Source organism: Ambystoma mexicanum, chromosome 1p (assembly GCF_040938575.1).
Source record: "Ambystoma mexicanum isolate Mex_15411 chromosome 1p, UKY_AmexF1_1, whole genome shotgun sequence".
Lineage (NCBI taxonomy): Eukaryota > Metazoa > Chordata > Amphibia > Caudata > Ambystomatidae > Ambystoma > Ambystoma mexicanum.
In genome coordinates, this window is record NC_090921.1 from 1,241,442,935 (window position 1) to 1,241,460,414 (window position 17,480).

General features: G+C 45.6%; 1 protein-coding gene across 1 annotated transcript in view; it reads right to left on the reverse strand.

Moving 5' to 3' along the window:
- Positions 1–3,533: 3,533 nt before the first annotated feature.
- The window catches only part of LOC138540329 (lactoperoxidase-like), a 172,600-nt gene continuing 158,653 nt past the window's right edge, over positions 3,534–17,480 (reverse strand). The window contains exon 11 of the mRNA XM_069641680.1: positions 3,534–3,734. The gene's annotated coding sequence lies outside the window, so the exon portion shown is untranslated. The remainder of the gene's footprint in view (positions 3,735–17,480) is intronic.

Genomic DNA, 17,480 nt, shown 5'->3' on the forward strand with positions numbered 1-17,480 from the left:
CCGAAGGTGCAGAATGCAAAAGTGATAAATGGGTTAGCTATCCATTCAACAGTGTCTACCCCCTGGGTACCATCTAGGTACTAAGTGCTTTACTTAATCGCACATAGGATCTATGTGAAATAAATACCCACCCACTGTTTTGATCATAGAGTGATATATTGCACATCCCCTGTCCTTCAAGTGCGATATAATTCCCAACTTAAGTGTCTTGTTGCAGTGGCAGTGCCCACCCTGCTATGTGTTAGAGGTACATACAGTGGTAATCTTCAATTATGATTCAAATGCAACAATTATTCTGCTCCAAATAAATCCATTGCTTGACCTAAAGGTGCATTCAAGTGTGATTCATTGCCCATCCTCAAAACCCATTTGAGTGCAATAACCGGCCCACTGTCAGAATTTTTATCAAGTGTAAGTTAGTGGATGCCCTCTTGACTCCTCAGGATGCCAAGCCCGGCTGCATTGCTGGGGGGTAGGTGGTGGCTCAGGGGGAAGTTTGTGAGGGCAGATCTCAGAAGATAAATGAGAGATGAGGCAAAGTAACTGAATGGCAGACAGACGGCAGGGGTGGGCATGTGAAGGGGGTCTGACTGTTGGTCCATGCTGGCGTGTGTGGGGGAGTAAGGGGGTCAGGATACGGGAGGTGTCAGGATATGGGAGGGAACAGTCAGGTTTTGAGAGCCTTCCTGAAAGCCAGGTGATCATCTATGAGATGGATAGTGAGGGAGAGGGAGTTCCAGAAGGTGGGTGCAAGGATTGAGAAGCAGGCTCCTCCTATTCTGTAGAACTTGAAAGGAGGGACTACCAGGAGGTGTGCTGAACCTAATCTGAGGACTCGGTGGGGTGGTAGCATGTGAGTTTGTTTTGGAGGAATTCAGGGCCTTTCTTATGGATGGCATGGTGGGTAATGCATATGACATTGAAGGAGTGCAGGGGAGATCTTTTCTGTAGGGGAAAGTGCAAGGAGCTTTCTGAGTTAAGATGCAGGCGCGCTTAGATAGAGGGAATTAGAGTAGTCTAGGCGAGAGGGGATGATGGCCATGATTGCATAGACTCTAGGTGGTAAGAGATATGGAGAAATCTGATTGAGAATGTGGAGGTGGAAGTTGCATGATCTGAAGACGGCATTGTTGAGGGTCAGGTCCAAGCTAAAGGTGCATCCTAGGTTTTTAATTGAGGATGATGCAGTTGGTGTGTGTCCTTGGGAAGGCAGCCAAGGGGTAGGTTGGGGAAGGAGAGCTGCTTGCCCCAGATTAGGATTTCGGTTTTTCAAGGATTGAGGAGGAGGTGGTTTTTCATCATTCAGTGGTCTACGTCTGAGAGGCAAGATGTAAGGTCTGGGTGGGGTAAAAATGGGGAGTCGGGGATCTTGAAGATTTTCTGAGTGTCATCAGCATAAGTGTAGCAAGTGAAATTGTGGGAGTGGATGAGCACAGGGAGGGGTGAAAGGTAGAATTTGAAGATTATAGGGGCGATGGAGGCTCCCTTAGAGACTCCATGGGGGACTGGTCAGAGGGCAGAGGTGAACGGATGGAGGAAAAAGATTTGGGAGTGGTCAGGGAGGAAAGAGGAGATCCATCTAAGGGTAGTGTCCCTAATGCCTAGGGCGAAGAGTGTGTTTGTGAGAGTGGAGTGGTTGATTGTGTTGAAAGCTGGTGAGAGGTTAAGGAGGATGAGTGTGGCGCAGCCTTCAGACTCTACTGTTCTTTTCAGGTCATCCCATATTGAGACAAGAGAGGTTTGAGTTCCATGGAGGGGTCTGAAGCTTGACTGAAGGGCCAAGAAGGCCATTGGATTCCACAAAGAGGCTGAGCTGCGAATATGACGTCTGATCTAGTAGTTTGGCTATGAAGCAATTGTTAGAGATGGCGTGACATTTGGAGGGGTGGAGGGGGTCAAGAGAGGGATCTTTTAGTAGAGGTTTCACGTGGGAGGTTTTGTATGCTTTGGGGAAGGTCCAGCTCTCAGTGAGAGGTTGATTATATATCTGACGAGGCTGTCTGTGCAGGTGGAGGAATGTTTCTTGAAAAGGGCCGGGGGCAAGGGTCTCCAGGGGATCCTGAGGGGGAGCTATTAGAGAGAAGCCTTAAGAACTCAGGGTGGGAGATTGCAGAGAAGGAGCTGAAGAGGGTGTGTGTCGGGCAGTGATAGGGGGCTGGGCAGCTGGGGTGAGTTGATAGTGTAGCATTGATGGTGTGTTTCCTTTCAATGGCTATGTTGTAGTTGTGGTCAGACACGGTGTTGCAGAGTGCTTGGGAGGCAGAGGAGGGAGGGGTTGAACAGAGAGGGGTCTTGCACTCAGTAATAAACTTGTGCAGTTCTTTGCATTAGTTGGTGGAGTTGGAGATGTTGGAGCTGTAGAAGGTATATTTGGCTTTTCTGATTTCTAATCTGTAGGCTCTGGTTGCTTCTAGCAAGAGTAGCTTTGTTTTGGTGGGAAGGGTTGGCCCATCAATGGTGCTCCAGGCAATGGTTGAGGGTTTTGAGGAAAGGGCTGAACCACCTGGGGGAAGAAACTGTGTTGTGGGGGGTCAGGAGGGCGTTGGAGTGGATAGTTCATCAGAGAGCCATTGGTCTAAGTATGGCGTAAGGGTTTCCTCCTTGTAGATGGAGAGAGGGAAGTGAGGAGAGTTATGAGGAGGAAACATCCGTGGAGATAGTTACCTTGTTGGATCATGGAGGAGTCGGCGGGAGGAGGGGGGAAGAGCTGGGAATGGGGATAGGCAGGGTTCAGAGCTGAGAAAACAATAGCAGAGTGATCAGTCCAGATGGGGGGGGCAGGTGAGGGGGGATGCGATCTGATTGGAAGAGCTGAACACTTCATTGAGGTTGTGACCAGCAATGTATGCAGGGCCTGATATAATTTGGGTCATATTGAGGGCTTACAGGTTCTCAATGGAATGATGGGTCTTGGGGTCGGAGAGGGTATCGAAAAAGATGTTCAGATCACCTAGCAGGGTAAGCATGGGATGAGAGATCATGATGTTCCAAAAACGTTCCCTTGATTTCCTGGTTTAACTCATTCAGGACTACAAAGTTTAATGTAAAGGAGCACTACCCTGGGAATGCCTACTCCTACTGTTGATGGCTACTATGAACATCATTTATTGTTCAACGAACACCCCGCTGGTTACATAAATAGAAAAGCAAATCCATGGAAATTCAGAGTGTCATGAGGTTGACCCATTCAGCTTGTCACTGATTACATTCCTCTGACCTAATTCTTTGAAAGGTACTAAACCACGTTGAATTGTGCCTGGGTCCATGTTCAATGTTTGCTTTGCTTGTTTTTATATGTACCAGGCATATATCGGGGACCATAGTGGTACTTACTTCACCATTTTCATTGCCCCTGAAGGAAATGACCCTCCTCCCCAACGCTGCCACTCATCGTGGTGAGGAAGAAGATACGATTGATATCATTGAAAATTAATGGAGTGATTCATGCAGGATCCAGGAGACTCTTTCTAGCATCGGATTGATCATAGAAAACTGTCCAGAAATTAAAATAGAGGCAATTTCTGCGATTCAAGGGAGTTTACACATTATTTTTTATTTTATAAAGAAAATAAAATCGATGAAAACAGAAACATGTATATTATTGTGCTTGTTGATGAGATCAAATTGAAAGACAGATCGAAACTGGGAGATGGAAGCAATGATGACTGTCCGTGGAACTTGCACAGATGAATGCTTCTGGGGCGATGGGTCTGAGGCGTCGTCAGTCTTCCTGGCTGTATGTTGATAGAAAACAGCACCAATTAGAATTAGTGTTAGCAAGTACACCATCTGCAATCTAGGGGTGAACAGTAGTCAGTAGGAGAAGCTAAGATGTAAAAGTAAAGAGCTGTGTCACTTAGGGGAAGGAAAGCGGGGAGCTGGCTGGAAGAGGAGAGACCACCGGGACCCTACTCTGCTCGCATGATCAGCACTAGAAGCTTGTGCACAGAGCCAGTGCTTTAAGTGGGGCGAGAAATCGAGGGGGGCTGTAAAAAGGGGCGCTCAGAAACCTCTGGGTATTAAGCACCTTATAAATAACCTATCATATCATATCATGGTCTAAAATGGTTGGGTGTGGTCTATGGAGTGCAGGGTGTGGCCTAAAAGAGGAGGACAGTTTGGGTAAGGGTCCGCTGCCCCACTCCAAATAATGTACAACTCAACCAGGAAATAATAAAGTCATTTCAAGGCGCAAAGCCCTTTAAATGGGCATACAATAACTCCATTGTTTGTGGTTTTGGGATATGATTGAATAAAAAGCCTGCTGCCAGCAGCCTCTGTTGAGCATAAAAGCACCATCAAATGCTGCTTCAGAACATCGGATTACACACTCTGAAAAGTCGCGTTCACAACGAAACGTATGGCATGATTTAACAGAGTTCATTTTACCTTAATGTGTTATTAATGTTAGCACATAGACACACCTAAATAATTAATAACATTGAAAGGCACACCTAATAAACGGTAGCGCCCATTTTGCGAATCTCATCCAGTGTGCACAGAGATGGAGTGGTGATGTTAGTCACCACCACCCCTTAGCTCAGCTAAGCTTGCATGCAACCTGGAAGCACAAGCACTTCAATTTCAATTAAACAAAATGCACGTGGTCGGTGAGCGGGGCGGGGACTGAAGGCTCCTAGCTAGGATAAACTAGCTGATTGGATATTGGAGGGCTCTGATGGGCATGAATCGAAAATTGCAGCTCACCTCTAACCAGGCAGGTAACTGGTGCAAATTCTATCAGAAGCGTAAGATCAGGAGCGGCCTTAGCGGCGGAAGCTCCCCAGGCATCAAACCAAAAAAAAGGCACAGCCCTGGTTCGGGAGAGGCTTTTGAAGAGAGCCAGGGCTCACCCTCGGCTAGCCACACCCACTTAAAGCCCTTTCATCCTTCTGAGGTCGATAAATGAGTGCCAACTACGGTTGGGTGATAATTGTATGTAAATATGTATTTTGTACACCGCTTTGGTGAAAGCACTATATAAATAACACATCATTACCATTATAATTCTGCAGCAATCCAATGTGGAACTAGGGAGGAATATCTTTAGTGCACTGGTAAGCACACTAAGTGCAGTGACTTTCACAACATACTCAGCACCATTTTAGCGTGAAAGACTTTGGGCGCCATTACAAGATTGGTAGTGTGGGAAAAAGTGTCAGTAATTCTATTTGCTGCCACTTTTTCTCCACCGCCAAATTATAATGATGGATTTACAGCGTGATGCTTGTTGCTGCAGGTAAATCCCCCAATTTATCTTCAAAACCAGCAGATTTACCATGCATTCATTCTGCAAGTGGTGAATCTGCCTAAACTCCCAAAAATGGGGAGTTAGCACCACTTCAATGTTCCCTCTAATTATTCACGTGTGGAAATGGTTGGCTTTCGTGTGCACCTTATTTACAATGTGCGCAACTGACTGACTAACAAGGCAAGCCACTTTGTGAGCATGCGTACTTAGTGAGCTACCATCTCCAAAGAGAGTTTGGAAGGAACTTTCTCCTTCCCAACCACGGCAATTCTTTGCAAATCTGTGTTAAAGGTGCATTTTACAGCACTTTTTCCACAGATAGAGACATAAAAAGTAAATAATTTATATATGTTTATAAAGAAAGCACATTGACCAGTCCAAGACTTCATGATCTACTGCAGCGCACAGTGCCTATCAAAAGTATTCCTGTGCAGAGAAAAATATGTATGCACAATAAAATGCATTGTATACTCAGAATAATACAATAGGTTTAGTTGTGGCTATTAATTTGCAAGCACTGCTCAGAGACAATCCAGAAAGTGTTTTATGCCATTGGGGAAAATACACTCACCTGTATTAAAAAAAATACATATCACTTAGCAAAACTGATGTGACTGGCAACAAAAAGAAAGAAAAATCAGATGGGATACAATATTTGCAGATGAAATAATGACATCTAAAATGAACTGACAATATAATGAAGTAACTCAAGGGCCAGGTGAACATTCCTCTCATAATAAGGATAATGCATCCAAATAATTGCACCACAAAATATTATGATCCGATTACCTGTTGTCCAGTAAACGGAGCTGTGGCAACACTTACATAAAAACAGCCTTTCTTGCAAAAGGCATACTCTCCACCCATTTTAACTCCCTAAAAAAACAGTAAACTGAGCCCAACAGAAATGGGAAACAATGAACATACAGGAGCTTACCACCTGCTTCTACCCACAAAGCTTGATTGATATTTTTGAATCAGTGACCAGCAGAGCAGTGGCATAGGAAGAAATCCTAATAATTCTACTGCCTGATCTCAAGAGGAATTTTAAGGTAAAAGAACATATTTTATTAAGTATAAAGTATCCATATTGTCAAAGCTAATTACATTTTTTTTTTAATCCCCAAAAATATTTTTCATCTCACGTAGGGAATAAACTCTTATCAGAGCCCTGCTTTCAACCCTGAGATAGGAAGTGAAATGACAGGGCGCCAAATACAGCCTATGGTTTTACCCACCCTTCCTCAGTACAGCCTACAGAAAATTCAACAAGAAACTTAAATGTTTCTCATGAGCCCCATGGAAGAAAATCACATATATTTGCCTTATAAGTTAATAGCAGCTCAAGTACAGAGGTAGAACAGATCAACGGCCTTCCTTTGTAGGGAACTCCTATTTTGCAATTCACTGGTAACAGTGAAACAAGATGCATGGGGTGCTAGGGGCATTAAACACAGAACACGTGATTATATTGAAAATCCTTCAGCTGTGGAGCATAGTAAGAAACAGATGGTGCTGTTTTCTAGACTGTTTCTAGAATGTCCTATCCTTTAGCAAACAAACACATTTCCTTCGCTATTCTGTACTGCCCGAACATCTGACTTGGTTTTTGAAAACTACTTATTTGTTCTTCACCCCAAGGCGTGTTCTCCTGCTCCCCCTATCCCTTCCAGCACCTTTGATAGCATCCAATGCTAGTTGACAGGACTCTGTAAAAAGTGAGGGATTGCAGCAGTAAAACACACCCTGAGATATTTGCATACCCACAATACTTTGTAAGCAAAACATATTCAAAGCCTCACTGTGAAATTGTGGCTAGTTTAAGGAAAAAAAGAATGTGCATGTACACAATTATTTTGCAGTGCATATGTGATAGTTTGCAACATACCTCACCCTAATGTTATTCGGGTAGCTCAGTGAAACAATTTTTGTATAGCAGAGCGTTTCCATATAATTTGTTAAGGTCTAAGCCCAATGCAACTCTGAAAATGTGAAAGGATTCAGATTATGTTAAAACAATTCTAGTTATATGAAGATTTGTTTCCCTAATGCTTACGAGTAATGTCAGGTATTTTCCATCCCCAATATCCCTTGCAGGTCAAGCAAATGATCTTGCAATGTTTCTCTCAAAGTATAGTGCAATGCTAAAGCAGGAGATACCGAATATGACATATCCCTACTCAAAATCCTTAGAGGTTAAATTAATATTTGATTTTTTACAATGCGTTAGCTTGCAAAGGTACAGCTCCGAAACAATTGTGTGTCATCTGTACAAAACATAGGAAGCATGGGATGAGGTTACACATCCAAGTAGCCTGCTTACTTACAATCAGTATCTGATTTTTGAGCTGACAGTCAGGTTATATAATGTGGATGACGCATGTGCAAAGGCACCATGAGTAACAGAAATTCTGGTGCTTCAATGCTATTCATAATACAACAAACATAAAATAAGTGGATGTAGGTGCAAGTCTGGTAACCTTTTGCAAAGCCATGGTTGGAAGAGTCAAGATTGTCCAGTAATATCGAAATGTTGCCTGGGGCGGAAGTCATAAATTATAAGTGTGCTAGAGTCAAGTGTATGAGTCATGGGTGGGGAGGGAAGATTATGTCATTAATATGTAGAGGCATGTCTTAGATCTTCTGTTCATGGGGCCACTTTTTCATATTTGTTTTAACCTCTTGAGGGAGTATTCTGTTTTTAGGTTTTGGAGAAAAAAAACAGAATATGCCCTTTAATTTAGATTTATTAAGAGAGAAAACAATAGTCGGGTAAATACTGTGGCTTGTGCCTTATTACGTTTTGAGGAAGTGGGAATTGTCTGTGTGCGCTGCTAAAACTCTCCTGAGCAGCACTCAGAAGGAAGCTGAAGAAGCGCACATGCGCACACCTTAGAGGAAACATTGCTTGTAATCCCTTGGTAACCCCCACGGGACCAAGTGGTGGTAATGGTAATTGAATGTGGCAGTAATTTGGCTGAATTACCACCAGATTCGGAATGAGGTCCTTAAACTCAGTTTCTGCTAGTGTGCTGTTATGTTTCCATTGGTCATGTGTACAAGGATGATGCTCAAAGTGTGCTATGTTTCTTTGAGGACTTCAGCAGTATAAGGGCTGATTGGTTTTGAGGAGTCGCTATTAAAGGGAAGCAGAATATGTTTACCTTGTATCACCTTATGCTTGTATAAATTACCACTACTCTCGAGGAGGCAGTGTTGTGCTACATCCCATACGCAATGTCGCATCAAAGATTCACACTCGGTGAGATGAGCACCTAATCTGTGTTACCTGTTGGAAGCCTTGCTAACATCTTCTGTTCCTTTATCCAACAGAAAAGGACGTTTGTGACGCACGGATAGACTTTTTGTGGCTCCTCCATTACTATTAGACACCAGGTGCATGTTCGTGCATACCCCTTTGGGAACATTCATTTACATATCAGTTTCATGGACAGTACTCGAAATGCAGCATGACACCCAGTTTTTACATTAATCACGTCTTAGCAACGTACAGTAAAGGCCACCCACATTATAAAATATCGATTGACACGTAATGCATGCTTTGACCCGTTGTCTCAGCAATGGACCCCTGCTTGCTTTATTGTTTTGTTCTTTCCCTTGAGAGGCCTAAATAAAAACTAACAGCACCACCCTTCCTCTCCATAATGTGGCGCTGGATGGAAACTGCATTGCCCATGCACAAGGTTTTGTCTGAGATCAGAGCATGCAGATGCATGATGATGTGTTAATGCCGACCTACGCTTCTACAGGCTTTATAGTTACAGTGTTGGTTGTGAAGTGGTTAGGATGCTTGCTTGTGAAATGAGAGTGGCCACGGGAGGTGGGTTTGAATTTTACTTTCTCCAATAACTTTTTGAAATGGGATTTTTAAATGTATTTGTTTACTTTAAGCAAGGGGATTGGGTGCTTGTTAGAATGCAAGGAAGTTAGCCAGCTTTGGTGTTCCTGTAAGCAAGTCATCCATTTAACAGGTTATCAGTCAATGTTAAATTCTATCATCACAGATGCTTCTCTCTGGGTTATGTTGTTTCATGTGCTTTGTGATGAAGTCACATGCTGGGTCACTGACACTCTGGATATGGCTGTTGGAAGAGACCTAAAAACTCTTGTGGGGAATATAAACCTCACTGGCGGAGTGGCGGCTAGCCAGAGACCCTTTTCAGTAAACAAGTCCCTCAAACCAGAGGCATTGCTAGGAGGGTAGGGAGGGGGTGACCTTTGGTTGTAGCTCTGGATAGAAGCTCAGGGCCTACAACCAAAAGGATATCTAGCCCTGAGTCTGACGGTCCTGACATGAGCGTAGCTTCAGATCCTTTCCAGACCTTGCAACACCCCTGCCTCAAATCCTGCTTTCATCCTGCTTAATATCCCCCTAAACTCATCTCTAACCAGGGTTGTAGTCCATGAGAGGGACATGACTATGAGATAGGAAGAAGACCATAACAGCCATTGCTTGCATTATCATGAAGCCATTGGACCAGTAATAGGCATTTATCCAGGGTAGAATATAGCAATAATCCTTCTGTAGGGTTTCTGTGTCAAGCCATTCTGATCTAATCAGAGAACGGACAGAAGAGGGGTGTACAGGTGCACATTGTGCTGGGGGAGGAGACTGCACACCAATTGGAACACAGAAGAGGGAGCGCCACCGAAGCATGAGATGAAGCAGCTAGAAACTGAACATGCAAGAGATGCCATACACTAGAAAAGGTGGGTAGAAGTAGAACAAGATGACTGAAGCAGGGGGTGACAGAGGTAGAAGAAGGACTAAGGGAATGGTGGACCACTCTGCTCGCTTGAATGACAGGGACAAGGAAAGTCCCCAGGCTGACCTGGGATCTAGAGGGCCTCTTCAAAATCGCCCAAGGGGGCAGGATCCACAGAGCTGCGTTCCAAATGGAGACAAGGAGAGCAGCAATGGTCCAGGTAAAAGGAAAGACTACCTCAGCTGAAAGCTCACTAGGGGAAGGGAGAGAGGGAAAACACAGTGAAGGGGGATGGAAAGTGGAACGCTGAAGTAAGAAAGCAAATGCCAAGAGAAGAGGAGTTACGGCGGGAGAAGGGTATAGTGCAGAGGAAAGGAAATTACAGATCAGCCAGGATGGGGAGCTTAACCCAGTATTAGCGAAAGTGAAGAGGCAGAAGAAGAAGGTAGAGGAAGGTGGAAGGGCAACTAGGAGACTCAGGCGAAAGGGAATATTTCAGAGGAAGAAGAAAAGGAGAGGTGGAGAATGGGAACAGCAAAATCCAGAAAGGCGAGAGGCATAGAGAACCCTGGAGGACCGAAGACAAATAGGACCATAGAGAGGAACGAATAAAATGGAACCCAGAAGAATATACAAATAAAGAACCCGCAGGGAGTAACCAAATGAGAAATCAGGAAGAGCGGAACAAGAAAGAAACCCAGAAAAGGAAGACAAGAGACCCCAGAAAGAAGGGGATAGACGAAAACAGTACTAAGGAAGTAGTGACCAAGAAATAACCATAGAAAGGGGAAAAGAGAAGGGGTGCTGTAGAAAAGGGAACATGATAGCGCCAAATAAATTGGAAAAAAAGGAGAATACCAAAAGAAAGGGAGACAAAAGAAACCCAGCAACATGAATGAAAATCAGTACCTAAAGAGAAGGGAACAAAACGGTAAGTCTAGAGAAGGCAGAATGAAAGAGAGCTCAGGAAGGAGGGAACAAACATAGATCTTGGAGTGGGCAGAACAAAGGAGATTCCTAAAGGAGACCAACCTAAAAGATTTCCAGGGTGGGGAGAGCAATAGAAAACACAGAAGATGGGGACTGGGTAGATTCCCCAGAGTAGTGAGAAGCCGAAGAAAATCCTGAAGGTGGAGGGAGAAAGTGAAATCTAAGGATGAAGAAATAAGGACAAGGAGCAAACAACCCTAAGAAAGTGAAAGTTCTGCCCCCTTGGAATGAAGGGGAAAACAGAAGAGAAGACCAAAATAAATTAAAAAGAAAGAGCCCCAGAGAGTGGAAAGCCTGCACCTCCAGCCAAGGAAAGGATAAGGAAAGGAAGAGAAAAAATTATCAACAGCCAAAAGAGGAGGGGACATGAATGAGGGGTGAGCAGGACCCATTCCTAGGAGGATGATCAGACCGGGTAATGACTATAAATTTTATGAACAAAACGGACCAGGAAGATGGTCGTGGTAAACAGCACCACAGTCACCATGTAATGTGTGAGGCCTTGTCCAAACTGTTTGTGAATGCTTTAGTTTTCATAGGCCATGGATTGCATGCCATGCATTGTATTATAAGTCATTATGCATGTCAAGGCATTGCATGTCATGATTTCATTCCATGTTATTGCATGGAAAAGTCTAGACGAATCATCAAGAGATGCAAGAGGCACTGCCTTCATATACTACAACTGCTGTATGTAGGAAGTTGCTGCCATGGTTCTATGTTGTCAGGGATACAGGTAGGCAGAGACATAGACAGGTTACTCGCAGGGGTGTTGTGGGAACTATTGTGGGAACTATTGTGGCAGAACAGGCTCTGTGTGTGGGAAGTTGCAACCATATAAAAGGTTGCTTTGTCCTGTGTGCAGGAAAAAGGCACTAAAGACTACATTGCCCAGCAACCGACGCCGAATGACTACAGTTCCCAGCATGCTTTGGGCCGATTCGGGCCAATCAGGGACCAGGAAGGGCGCAGCAGCTCCATCACGCATGCGCAGAGCCCCAGGCACGGGGCTTGCGCTTGAGACTCCACGACGAGAGGACGTGTGGACCGCAGCTCCAGCAAAATCACTCACGAGGGGCCCAGCCCCACCCAAGCAGCAGCCCGGCCCCTCGCCTTCACAAGATAAGTGCCTATTTATGCTTAAAACTAAGAGGAGCCGCGGGGGAAGTGCAGGGGGCCAACGTTTGCCCATCCAGAGCCCCTGCACCATTGTGAAAAGATAAGTGGGCATAACTTTGGCGCCGTAGTGCGCGGGCAGTATGTTCTGGGAAAGCTAACCCGTGCAGGGGTCCGTATTTTTGTTGGGATGTTTTCGCCCAGGTTTTGAATGCACACGCATGGAAATTCAGGGAAATCTACAATTACGTTTGCAGGGGTCTGCGGGAAGACCGCTTGCCACTAGTTGTACACTCTGCTTTACATCACCTGTTCTTGGTGCATTACCTTGCACAATCTGTGCCTTGAGAAGGCAACACTGTGTGTATGTGTGTGTAGGTGTGGCATGGTGTGAATGCTACAAATTTGGAGGACACACATTAACGCTTGTCATTTCTTTTAGCTTGAACCTCTGGGGAGAACTTTTCGCGGACGTGCACAAGGACTCGACCGCTCTTCATGGACAAGATCCCAAAGACCAGAGCTAAGTCTGCATGCCATTTGTATTGTTTAAAAAACTGCATACTGGTCTGATTGACATAGGGTTAGATAGTGTAAGGGTGTGCTTATGTGCTAATTGGTGCTCATGTAAAAGAATAGCTACTAAGGGCTGAGGACGCCTGAACAAAAGTGCGCAGCAATCAATCTACCCTATATTTCAACTGCCCTGTCCATTTACCTCTACCTTACCCTCAATCCGGTTTACCTAACTTCCCCCCACCTATCCAACCATCGAGACCCTAACCCTCCTTCCCTGCTCTGGACAAAGAAACCCGTGTAAGCCTTGACTTGCAGGCTCCGCGATCATAGTGGAGGTGGTAGGTAGAACGTTGCTCCTGCACCTTGGATCTGGATATCGTGACAGAAGCGCAAGCCCACGAATTATTCAGGTGCCCGAGCGGCGTTGCCTACCCCCATTGAAATTATGGAAGAAATAGCCAAAGCCCTGCAGGATCTACAAGGGGAGTTGGCGGCGTCCAGGCAGGACTATGCGACCCTGTCCGCACAAGTGCATAGTCTAGCAGCCCAAACGGCACCATTACCTGGACAGCCATCCACCCCGGTACAGGTGCATGTAAATCCTGAGGCCATCGTCCCCTTAGCGCCGCCAGAGCGATACACAGGGGACCCCCAGAAGTTTTCTACCTTCATCACCCAGTGCCATCTCCATTTCTTAACCAAGACTGCAGCCTTTAGGTCAGTTCAGTCACGAACAGCCTTCGTAATATCGTATCTTACGGGGGACGCGGCTGCATGGGCAAACCCTTTAGTCCAGAAGGATGATGCATCCTTTATGATTGGGATGAGTCCCTGAGGGAGTTCGATAAAATATTTAACCGGTGAGCGGCCACCCTTTGCAAAGACCGAGAACTGTTGAGCCTCAAACAGGGGAATAAGGAGTTGGTGACCTATGTCACACATTTTAATCGGCTGGTAGCTGAAGCTGACTGGCCTCGTGACAAGAGAATGTCCTTATTTTATCAGGGCTTGAGAGATGACATAAAGGACCTCATTGCCCAAGTAGACCCACAGCCAAGGGAATGCTCAGACATGATCGATCTAGCCCTACGGCTAGAACATCACATGGCAGAAAGGCGGGGCGATAGAAGAAAGGGAGACTCATGACCTGTGCCTCGTTTGGATCATTATAAGGGATCCCGGGGGGTGGCGGACAAATCTGAGGGAGACGAGCCAATGCAAATAGGTTCCACCCGAGGTCCCCTAACCAAAGAAGAGAGGGAAAAAAGGAGGAAAGATGGCATTTGTATGTATTGTGGCAAGGCCTCGAGTGCCCAACCAAACCTAAAACTCAGGGAAACGCTTCGGCTCGACGGTAGTGGGGGTCACCCGGTCGAGCCTATTTGATAGCAGGGCCCCAATGGCTGGCCACTCCAACTATGCCACGCACGTCACCTTGAATGGTTGTTTAGAATTTCTAACACATAAAAAACAGGTTACTATGTTAGTGGACTCAGGAGCAACAGGTAACTTTATAGATGCTCAGTATGTGGTTACCTTGGGTATTCCCGTACAGCAAAAATCTAAGCCTGAACAAGTACGTGCCATGGACAGCACTCCCCTATGCTCGGGGCCTATAACACATAGTACCTGTCTGGTGACCTGTCTGGTGACCTTACAATGCGGAATTTGGCATTGAGAGGATATTGCCTTCGATATCATTGCTGCCCCGCAATTTGGGTTATTTCTGGGATTACCTTGGCTGAAGAAGCATAACCCCCGTATACATTGGACCGCAGGGTTGATCGAACTGGATTCACCACAATATCAAGAACATTGTCGTCCAGAAGTTTCACCTTCTTCGCATATTGTTAGTACCACTAGTGACCAACTAGAAGTGCGTCCCGAAGACCTACCCCAAGAGTATGTAGACTTTGTGGATGTTTTTAACAAGCAAGCTGCAGAATCTTTACCCCCACATTGGCCCTTCGATTGCCGAATAGATCTGGATCCAGGGGCAACCCTACCTTGCAGTCGAATTTACGCCCTGACGGAGGCTGAAAATAATCACCTCCAGGAATACATCACCACAAACTTAAAAAGTGGCTTTATCTGACACTCTAATTCACCAGTGTCATCGCCTTTGTTCTTTGTACCGAAGAAGTCCGGGGAACTCCGGACTTGTATAGACTACCGCAGAGTGAACCGGATAACTATCAAGAACCGTTATCCGCTTCCTCTAATCCCAGTCCTTCTTGATCAAGTCAGGGATGCGGCTATCTATACAAAGTTGGATCTTTGAGGCGCATACCATCTTGCACTGGTGCGTGAGGGAGACGAGTGGAAAACCGCCTTCCGAACTATGTTCGGATTGTATGAATACCAGGTTATGCCATTCGGTCTTTGTAACGCCTCTGCAGCCTTCCAACATTTCCTGGAAGAGGTACTTAGGGAATTTCTGGATGTTTGTGCCGTTGTATATATCGATGACATCCTTATATATTCACATAATCTCCAGGAACATGTCCAACATGTACGCGCAGTTTTGCAGAAGTTGCGAGAACACCATCTTTATACAAAACTGGAGAAGTATGAGTTCCATCGTACCACCGTGGAATTTTTAGGCTACTACTTGACCCCAACAGGCGTGCAAATGGACAGTAAAAAGGTACAGGCAATCTTGGAATGGGCTCCCCCGACTAATGTTAAAGAAATACAATCTTTTCTGGGGTTTGCACATTTTTATAGACGCTTCGTTAAAAACTTTTCAGCACTGGTTACCCCAATCACGAAGCTTCTTCGTAAAGGTTGCCCATTTGAGTGGGACACCTTGGCTGAGCAGGGGTTTCAGCAGCTCAAAAAGGCCTTTACTGATGCCCCGGTACTGAAACATCCAGATTTGTCCAGACCGTTTGTAGTAGAGACGGACGCGTCAAGCTACGCTCTGGGCGCCATCCTGTCCCAACGAGACCCCCAAACAGGCCTATTACATCCGGTGGCCTATTATTCTAGGAAACTCCTCCCCGATCGAGAATTGTTGGTAATAAAAGCGGCTCTATGTGAATGGCGACATTATCTGATGGGGGCACGTCATACCATCACAGTGATAACGGACCACCGTAACCTCCAGTTCATTAAGACCGCCAAAACCTTGAGCCCGCGCCAATTGCGATGGGCTCAATACTTTGCTGAGTTCGATTTTATAATTACGTATAGGCCTGGAGCAAACAACCGAAAGGCTGACATTTTGTCACGGTACCCAGACTCAACAGGGCGGGAAAAAGGAATTGTACCCCAACCGATCATTCCTTCGACCCGTGTTATTGGTGCCACTTCAGATTTCTTTGAGACTATTCTGAAAGGTTTTACCATGCAAGAAATACAACAGTGGTGCAAGCAAGATCCTCAGAATGCACTCATTGAGGGTCTCCCCTACCATGGATCAGCTTTATACCTTCCCACTAAACAATTACAGGAAAAGGCCATGTCATGGTGCCTTGATTCATCATTGGCTGGACACCCGGGAAAATGGAAAACCCAGGAGCTGGTAGCAAGACATTTTTGGTGGCCTAAGTGACGACAAGACATTATACACTATGTCTCAAATTGTGAGGTTTGTGCGCGAAATAAAGCCAGTCACCAAAAACCAGTGGCACTCCTGCGGCCCTTACCAACTCCCACGATACCATGCCATACCATCACCATGGATCTTATTGTGGACCTTCCCGAGGTACAGGGGTATACCTCTGTATTAGTGATAGTGGATACCTTTTCAAAGATGGCTCACTTCGTCCCTTGTAAGGGAGTCCCGTCATCCGGGACAATCGCAGAATGAATTCTGCAAAATGTGGTTCGTGTTCATGGCCTCCCTTGCTTTGTGGTTACAGATAGAGGCCGACAGTTCACTTCCTGTTTTTGGCACGAGTTCTGCAAGATTTTGGGGATGGAAGTCTGCTTGTCATCCAGGTATCATCCCGAAACTGACGGCCAAACGGAACGTGTCAATCAATGCCTTGAGCAATACTTACCCTGTTTAGCTACAAACATAGAGGCAACTTGGGTCCAACATGCTTGGTTGGCAGAGTTGGCATATAACAATGCCACACATGCCTCCACCAAGAAGACTCCTTTTTATTGTCTTTATGGGTGGCACCCACAAATTCTCCTTATGGCTATCCCATCTTCCAAACCAGAACTACTTACGTTGGCTGGACAACGAATTGGCATAGAGCAAGTATGGAAGGAGGTGCAAGGCAATCTCACAAGAGCTAAAGACACATACAAACGCCATGCTGATAAGCGTCGCCGAGTTAGCCCACCTCACTGTGTAGGGGACAGGGTGTGGTTATCCACTCGCAATCTGCGTTTGGACGGGCCAAGAAAGCTGCAACCCTGTTATTTGGGCCCATTTCCAATAGCCAAAATTATTAATCCCGTTGCTGTCCAATTGACTCTACCTTCCCAAATGAAGATTCACCCCACTTTCCATACTTCCCTTCTGAAACCTGCCCCACATGAAATAGCCACTAAGAAACCGCCTCCCGTCTTAGGTCACGGGGAGCCTGAATAGGAAGTCCAAGCAATATTGAACTCCAAACAGGACAAAAATGGCCAGGTGTTTTATCTCATAGACTGGGTGGGGTACGGCCCTGAAGAACGTACTTGGGAACCCTCACAGCATATTCACGCCCCCAGATTGCTGCGCGCTTTTCACAATAACTACCCTAGCAAACCTGGAAAAGCCGCCTTCTGTGGGAGGGGGAGTGCTGTCAGGGATACAGGTAGGCAGAGACATAGACAGGCTACTCGCAGGGGTGTTGTGGGAACTATTGTGGGAACTATTGTGGCATAACAGGCTCTGCGTGGGAAGTTGCAACCATATAAAAGGTTGCATTGTC